This window comes from Schistocerca piceifrons, chromosome 1, assembly GCF_021461385.2.
Source record: "Schistocerca piceifrons isolate TAMUIC-IGC-003096 chromosome 1, iqSchPice1.1, whole genome shotgun sequence".
Taxonomy (NCBI): Eukaryota; Metazoa; Arthropoda; class Insecta; order Orthoptera; family Acrididae; genus Schistocerca; species Schistocerca piceifrons.
Genome location: NC_060138.1, coordinates 997,595,936 through 997,604,644, shown reverse-complemented (window position 1 = coordinate 997,604,644; position 8,709 = coordinate 997,595,936). Strand labels below are relative to the sequence as shown.

At 38.8% G+C, this 8,709-nt stretch overlaps 1 pseudogene; it reads left to right on the top strand.

Annotated features, from left to right (window-relative positions):
- Positions 1-279: 279 nt before the first annotated feature.
- LOC124722839 lies at positions 280-397 on the top strand (annotated as a pseudogene).
- The last annotated feature ends 8,312 nt before the right edge of the window (positions 398-8,709 follow it).

Below are 8,709 nucleotides of genomic sequence, written 5' to 3'. Positions count from 1 at the left end.
TACTCCATGTATTTTTCATAAAAGGGTAGTTACAGTTTGACCAAAGATTTAAAGTACCCAGCTTCAAGATCGTTCTTGTTGAAATCTCAGGACAGTATTACAGTATTCTGCAAAAACCGAATGACTCATGATATTTACTAGCAAACTTTGAAGGGCCGTAATAAGGATTACTTATTGTGCAGGTCTAGAAGTAACTTTACAGTTTTACGTTTATATAATTAATAGTTTTTGTCATATTATGTTGTAACTAAAATATACAGCCCTCATATATGTCTATTGGGCAACGGCCTTGCCGCAGTGGATACACCGGTTCCCGTCAGATCACCGAAGTTAAGCGCTGTCGGGCGTGGCCGGCACTTGGATGGGTGACCATTCGGGCCGCCATGCGCTGTTGCCATTTTTCGGGGTGCACTCAGCTCGTGATGTCAACTGAGGAGTTCCTCGACCGAATAGTAGCGGCTCCGGTCAATGAAAGCCATCATAACGACCGGGAGAGCGGTGTGCTGACCACACGCCCCTCCTATCCGCATCCTCAACTTGTGGCCTGAATACGGAGTGCTTTTTTTATATATGTCTATTGACAGATCAGATTCTGGGCTCTTGCTAATTGTTGAGGCAGATTTAAGTTTCATATTACAGGTACAGCATTAATGAAGTGCACTTACCAGTTCTCTAACAATGTGTGCTATAATAATCAGCGGCTACAACTATCCAAACTATACTAGATCCAGGTACCACTTGTTCCAATTGAACTAAATAGTGTAATGAACTGAATGCTCCTTGAGAATACAAATAATAATCTGATTACAGAATGTAATTACCCGAAAACCATTTCAATGACAGTATTTTCAAATAAGTAAGCTGATAAAAGAACCCCTTTTCCAAATGAATATAGCTCCGCAATTAGTAATTGCTTACCTGTAATAATCATTAGCGCTCTGATTTAATATGCTGATAGTAAGGGTTACTGAGAGCGGGTTGTTGCAAAAACCGTCAATATTCCTTCTGTGTTGTTCATACCTAATTACCGTTACATGTGTTGATAAATTGCGTTACTGGCCGGTGTCGTCTTTGCTACACGTAATTTTAGTATCAGCTAAAGTCAGTACCAACAGTTAACTAACTTTATGAACTGTGCTAGTTCTTGGTATAACTTTGCCTAATTAGGATGGCGATCGTTTCCATTCACGTAATTACAATTTACTTTAATGCTAATAGAATCTTGATTCGTTTTCCATTTGTTATGCTACTGCCTCCTTTCAGTAGAAATCTTTACAGTAACGGAAATAGTCCGATACCTTAACCATTATACGCACGATCAAGGTCAAATTAAAGTTTTTTTCACAGGAATAACTCTATCGGTATACCGCTAAATTAGTAGTAGCCGGTAGTTTATAAAGTGATGAAGATTTTTAATGAACCACCACCGCCCACCATAACAGAAATCTTCAACCAACCATTAATGAGAAAAGTTTTCCCTGAGGTCTGGAAACAGGGACTAGTTAAGCCACAATGTAAAAAGGACGTTGCCACAGCACACTTTGATTACCGACCTTTTTGCAATCTAACTGCACTGTCCAAGGTCTTAGAATATATAGTCCACGATCAGCTAACTAATTATCTAACTAAAAACAGCTTACTAGACGAATACCAATCATGTTTCTATAAACATCGCAACACCACATTTGCCTTAATAAAGGTAACAGATGACAGTTTCCCATGGATACACAAGAAGCTATTATCAAGTGCTTCTTACAAGGGAACCTCCCCATCGCACCCCCCTCAGATTTAGTTATAAGTTGGCACAGTGGATAGGCCTTGATAAACTGAACACATATCAATTGAGAAAACAGGAAGAAGTTGTGTGGAACTGTGAAAAAATAAGCAAAATATACAAAGTGAGTAGTCCATGGGCCACATAGGCAACATCATGCACAATGTAAGCTCAGGAGCGCCGTGGTCCCGTGGTAGCGTGAGCAGCTGCGGAACCAGGGCTCATTGGTTCAAGTCTTCCCTGGAGTGACAATTTTACTTTATTTATTTTTGCATAGTTATTATCCGTCCGTTCGTTCATTGACGTCTCTGTTCACTGTAATAAGTTTAGTGTCTGTGTTTTGCGACCGCATCGCAAAACCGTGCGATTAGTAGACGAAAGGACGTACCTCTCCAATGGGAACCGAAAACATTTGATCGCAAGGTCATAGGTCAACCGATTCCTCCACAGGAAAACACATCTGATATATTCTATACGACACTGGTGACGGCATGTGCACCACATGACAGGAATATGTTGTCGACCCACCTAACTTGTACACTTGGCGATTCTTCTACCTTGCCCGATTCAGGTTTTCTTGTGGATGTGATAATCACTCCCAAAAAAGTGATGAAAACATAAGAGTTAGTCACATAAACTGAAAATAAAAAATAAAAATTTTCACTCACTGGATGATTTGAACCAAGGACCTTTCGTTCCGCAGCTGCTCACGTTACCACGAGACCATGGCGCTCCTGCGATCCTACCGTCCTTGATGTTGCATATGTTGGCATGAACTACTCAGTTTGTATATTTTGCTTATTTTTTCACAGTTCCACACAACTTCTTCCTGTTTTCTCAATTGATCTGTGTTCAATTTTTCAAGGCCTATCCACTGTGCCAACTTAAAACTAAATCTGAGGGGGGTGCGATGGGGAGGTTCCCTTGTTAGACCTCAGCAAAGCCTTTGACACAGTCGATTTTGACATTTCACTTGGCAAACTTAGCAATCTAAATCTCGCCAAGTGTAGAGCAATGGTTTCGCTCATACCCGACGTCTCGCCAGCAATGCGTCATCTCTGGCTCCATAAAGTCACAAACGAGCAGGTAGTATTAGGCGTCTACCAGGGATCGGTATTAGGTCCTATACTCATTTCGTTGTGCGTAAATGATGTCATCAGTTTCCTCCTATTGCGAATTCCACATGCTAGCTGGTGACGTCCAGTTGTATCTAACTACAAAACCCATAAACCTGAAGACAGCTATCGATAATGACAATACCGACTTGCGTGCACTATCAAAATGGGTGTAGGATATCCAAAACCCAAGCGGTACTTGCTGGTCTTTCTAGGATCATTAGCTCCAATTATCGGGAATCCCCATCATCCTTAACCCTAAATGGGACAAATATCGACGTTTCTCCTTTAGCAATGACTCTAGGAGAAATAATAAATGAAAATCTAAAGTGGACTGAGCACATAATTGCAGCGTGCAAGAAGGCATCAGCATGCCCTAGCGCAGGGATTACCATGCGTCCTATCTTCTCCCCTGCTTAGTCAACCTAACACTGTCTTTCACATCTCTCCTCGACCTCAACGCTCCTCTTTGAACAACATGGCAGAAACATCCGTTCCCATCAGAGCAAAATCCTTTTTGTCTCACTCCATGGATCAGCCACTTTCTAGAAGTAGTCCTCCTCAGCAGCATGAACCAACCCGACTTAGCAGCAGGAACCCGACTCTGGAATAACTTCCTGCATTACATTAGAGAACTAATCATCATCTCCAGCTTCAGAAGACAGTTAAATATCTACTAAAACAACAATAAGGATTACCATTGTCCCTGTACGCACGTATTACCTTTGTGCACCCCTCTATCGAACCAAATCTTCATTTCCCAGGCTTCTTAGCTGATGCGCTCTCCTTAAATTTCCTTTCCCCAGAACTCGCTGTATCAGAAAACATCTACTTTATACACCTATTAATTCTTTTTGTATCTGCTACTTTCATTATTGTCAGTATTATTATTATTATTATTATTATTACTTTCCTTTCTCAGACGTTATGTCTGGTTAGTAAATGGAAAGTGACGCGGACCTTGATCAAGCGTGACTTCCTTTTAATTGTACGGTATATGTTACATTGCATTTAGGAACTTTCGGGTAATTGAACATGTATCAATAATTACAGATTTCTGTAGTTGTATATATACGTTTGGATGTAGCTGTATTGCGTTGATGTACTGGCGGATATTGTGTGGTATGACTCCTGTAGTTGATAGTATAACTGGTATAATGTCAACTTTATCCTGATGCCACATGTCCTTGACTTCCTCAGCCAGTTGGATGTATTTTTCAATTTTTTCTCCTGTTATCTTCTGTATATTTGTTGTATTTGGTATGGATATTTCGATTAGTTGTGTTAATTTCTTCTTTTTATTGGTATGATGTCAGGTTTGTTATGTGGTGTTGTTTTATCTGTTATAATGGTTCTGTTCCAGTATAATTAGAATTCATCACTCTCCAGTACATTTTGTATGTGGGAACGTGTTGTTTTATTAGTTTATGTTGTATAGCAAGTTGTTGATGTATTATTTTTGCTTATTGTCATGTCTTCTGGGGTATTCTGTATTTGCTAGTATTGTACATCCGCTTGTGATGTGATCTACTGTTTCTATTTGTTGTTTGCAAAGTCTGCATTTATCTGTTGTGGTATTGGGATCTTTAATAACATGCTTGCTGTAATATCTGGTGTTTATTGTTTAATCCTGTATTGCAATCATGAATCCTTCCGTCTCACTGTATATATTGCCTTTTCTTAGCCATGTGTTGGATGCGTCTTGATCGGTGTGTGGCTGTGTTAGATGATATGGGTGCTTGCCATGTAGTGTTTTCCTTTTTCAATTTAATTTCTTCGTATCTGTTGATGTTATGTGATCTAAAGGGTTGTAGATGTGGTTATGAAATTGCAATGGTGTAGCCGATGTATTTGTATGAGTGATTGCTTTGTGTATTTTGCTAGTTTCTGCTCGTTCTATAAAGAATTTTCTTAAATTGTCTACCTGTCCATAATGTAGGTTTTTTTGGTCGATAAATCCCCTTCCTCCTTCCTTTCTGCTTAATGTGAATCTTTCTGTTGCTGAATGTATGTGATGTATTCTATATTTGTGGCATTGTGATCGTGTATGTGTATTGAGTGCTTCTAGGTCTGTGTTACTCCATTTCACTACTCTAAATGAGTAGGTCAATATTGGTATAGCAGAAATATTTATAGCTTTTGTCTTGTTTCTTGCTGTCAATTCTGTTTTCAGTATTTTTGTTAGTCTTTGTCTATATTTTTCTTTTAGTTCTTCTTTAATATCTGTATTATCTATTCCTATTTTTTGTCTGTATCCTAGATATTTATAGGCATCTGTTTTTTCCATCGCATCTATGCAGTCGCTGTGGTTATCCAATATGTAATCTTCTTGTTTAGTGTGTTTTCCCTTGACTATGCTATTTTTCTTACATTTGTCTGTTCCAAAAGCCATATTTATATCATTGCTGAATACTTCTGTAATCTTTAGTAATAGGTTGAGTTGTTGATTTGTTGCTGCCAGTAGTTTTAGATCATCCATGTATAGCAAATGTGTGATTTTGTGTTGGTATGTTCCAGTAATATTGTATCCATAATTTGTATTATTTAGCATGTTGGATAGAGGCTTCAGAGCAAGGCAGAACCAGAAAGGACTTGATGAGTCTCCTTGGTATATTCCACACTTCATCTGTATTGGCTGTGATGTGATAATATTTGAATTTGTTTGGATATTAAGTGTGGTTTTGCAATTTTTCATTACTATGTTTAGGAACTGTATCAATTTAGGATCTACTTTGTATATTTCCAATATTTGTAGTAATCGTGAGTGGGGTACACTATCAAAGCTTTTCGGTAATCAATGTATGCGTAGTGTAGCGACCTTTGTTTAGCTTTAGCTTGATATGTCACCTCTGCATCTATTATCGGTTGCTCTTTTCACCCTCGTGCTCCTTTGCAACAGCCTTCACTTATAATTTTGTTCTGTGTTGTATGTGTCAATTTCTGTGTAATGACTGAAGTTAATATTTTGTATATTGTTGGTAGGCATGTTATGGGGCGATATTTTGCTGGGTTTGCTGTGTCTGCTTGATCTTTAGGTTTCGGATAAGTTATTCCATGTGTAAGTGTATCAGGGAATGTGTATGGGTCTGCAATGTAATTGTTAAATAATTTAGTTAGATGTGAATGTGTTGAGCCAGAAATTTGTTATTTTATCTTTTCCAGGGGCTTTCCAATTGTGCGTAGAATTAATTGCTCGGGTGACATCATGTTGCAAAATTATCACTTCAGGCATTTGTGGTATCATCTTGTATGTGTGTGTTTCTGCTTGTATCCACTGTGCATGCCTGTTATGTTGTACTGGGTTTGACCAAATGTTGCTCCAGAAGTGTTCCATGTCTATTATGTTTGGTGGATTGTCTATTTTAATGTGTGTGTTATCTATTGCCTGGTAAAATTTCTTTTGGTTTGTGTTGAATGTTTGGTTTTGTTTCCTTCTATTTTCACTTTTTTTGTATCTTCTAAGTCGTTTGGCCAATGCTTGTAATTTCTGCTTCCTTTCATCTAATTGCTCTATCGCTTCTTGTTGTGAGATTTTACCTAACCTTTTTCGTTTTTTGTCTGATATTTCATTTCTTATAAATTGTGTTAGTTGTCCGATGTCTTTTCTCAGTTTTTCTATTCTGATCTGTAGCCTGTGTTGCCATGCTGGTTTTGTGGGTTTCTTCTGTGTGTTGGTTTGTTCTGATCTCTGCCTAGTGTGTATATTTAGTGTAGTGAGTGCTCCTATATAAACCAGTAGTTGTAACTCTTCCATAGTTGTATTTTCATTTATTTTGTTGTGTATGATTGTGTTGATAGTTGTTATTGTTGTTTCGACTTGTGGGCTATTTGGTGGTCTATGCAAGAATGGTCTAATGTCTGTATTTGTGTCTTTGTATTCTATATGCGTCAGCTGAAATGTTTCTTCTGTATCTAACATGTGTGCCACTTCATGTTCTATTTGTGCTTGTTCTGGTAGCTGTCTTAAGATTTCGTTGTCCTCTGATTGTTTAATTGAAGCGTGTTGTTCTTTGTTTGTTTGCTCTGGGATGTTTGAGTCCATTACTGTATTTTCTTCTTCTTCTGATTGCACATTATTTTGTTCCAGTATTCGTTGTACTTGATGCTTGATGTTTTCTAATTCTGACTAGGGTATCCTGTTATTTTTGATTATTACACGGGTCTGATCAGCTTGTCGTTGTTCTGTTAAAAATTTTAATTCTGGGCTTCTGGTAACAAATTTTGTGTATACTTGTGATCTGTATCCAGTTGTGTTGGTTCCTAAGTTTGTTGCTTGGTAATAACAGAACATGATGTGTCGGTTAACTTCATCTGACCATCTCATCCTCTGTCTCTGTTTTCCTTCTAGAGTGGTTGCAGGAAGCATATCCTGCAAAACACCTCTATTTGGATTTAAATCATTTTCCGTGTGGCTAGCAGTGTCGTTACCGTTGTGGACGGGCATAGGGTTCAAGCGTCGTCCCCGACCATGACAGCGCTTGTCCGAGGCTTCATTAGTTCTGTCCTGAACCAACTAATCACACTAAAAGGGGGGGGGGGGGTTAGCCTTATTACTGGTTAGTTCTCTTCGTCGCCTTTTACGACTGGCAGAACATACTGGGGGCCTATTCTTTTCCCGGGCCTCCACGGGGTTTATTATTATTATTACCACTACATTTATTCTCATTACCACTCCAGGCACTCAAATCATTTTAACACTATTTCTCATATTACAACTGTTATTTCTTAGGTAACTATCATATAAAAATGGTAGTGTGTGTGTGTGTGTGTGTGTGTGTGTGTGTGAAACCCTGGTCCGATGCAAGATGATATCAGGTTAAATAAGTAAATTAAATAAATAAATTTAGTGTTTTCTTAAATGCAGAAATGGGGCCACAGGTGACCACCAAAAACACCTCCACGCTGTACTTCACTGTTGGCACTACACTTATTGGCGGGTAGCGTTCTCCAGGCGCTCGCCGAGCCCAAACCCTTCCATCGGATTGCTACAGGATACTGCGCGACTCAACACTTCAAATCATTTGTTTCCAGGCATCCGTTGTCCAGAGGCGACACTTACACGTCAAGCGTGGCTTAGCACTGACTGCAGAAATGTGTGGCTTCTGAGAAGCTGCTCCACCATTGTACCCCATACTTTTTAACTCCCTACGCAGAGTAATTGTGCGTGAAAATGATTCGATGACCCCTCTCACAGGCACTTGAGTGTAAAATGCAGAAGGGGTGTCCGGATAATTTTTAACAGGTAGTGTGCACCACATGGGACGTGTTTCCTGCTCTAGCTAAGTTTTAATTATCCGAAAACGATTATTTATCAATCGAAACGGACCTTTAGAATTGATTTTTTTTTTCAATCAAAAAATGTATACTGAAAAATAAGATTCCATGCTCCATTACTTCACCACGTCAAACTTTATTAAATTTTTGTCCATATTGCAGATGTTATTTTAACGATATAGAAACTGTTAGTACCATGATTCGTCATCGGTAACAGCAAATGTCTTTTTTGAACAGAAGACAAATATAAAAAGATTTGTCGAAATCTGAACTGTGGATCGTACTAATTGGATCATCCTATCTGGAGTCTACCGATGTTCCACCTTTAATAGCAGCACAATAAAATGTAAAGACCATCGCAAATGACATCTTCGGCGATTGGCAGCACATATGTAGGCTAGAATGTAAGTCTAATATCCGCGACAAGTTGCCCCAGATGCAAAGTTGGATTTTTATTCAATCGTCTATCGCCCTGCGACAAATTCTACAAAGATTTACTTGACCACATCGATATCTATAGTCTGCAAAGTCATCTTATCGACTGTG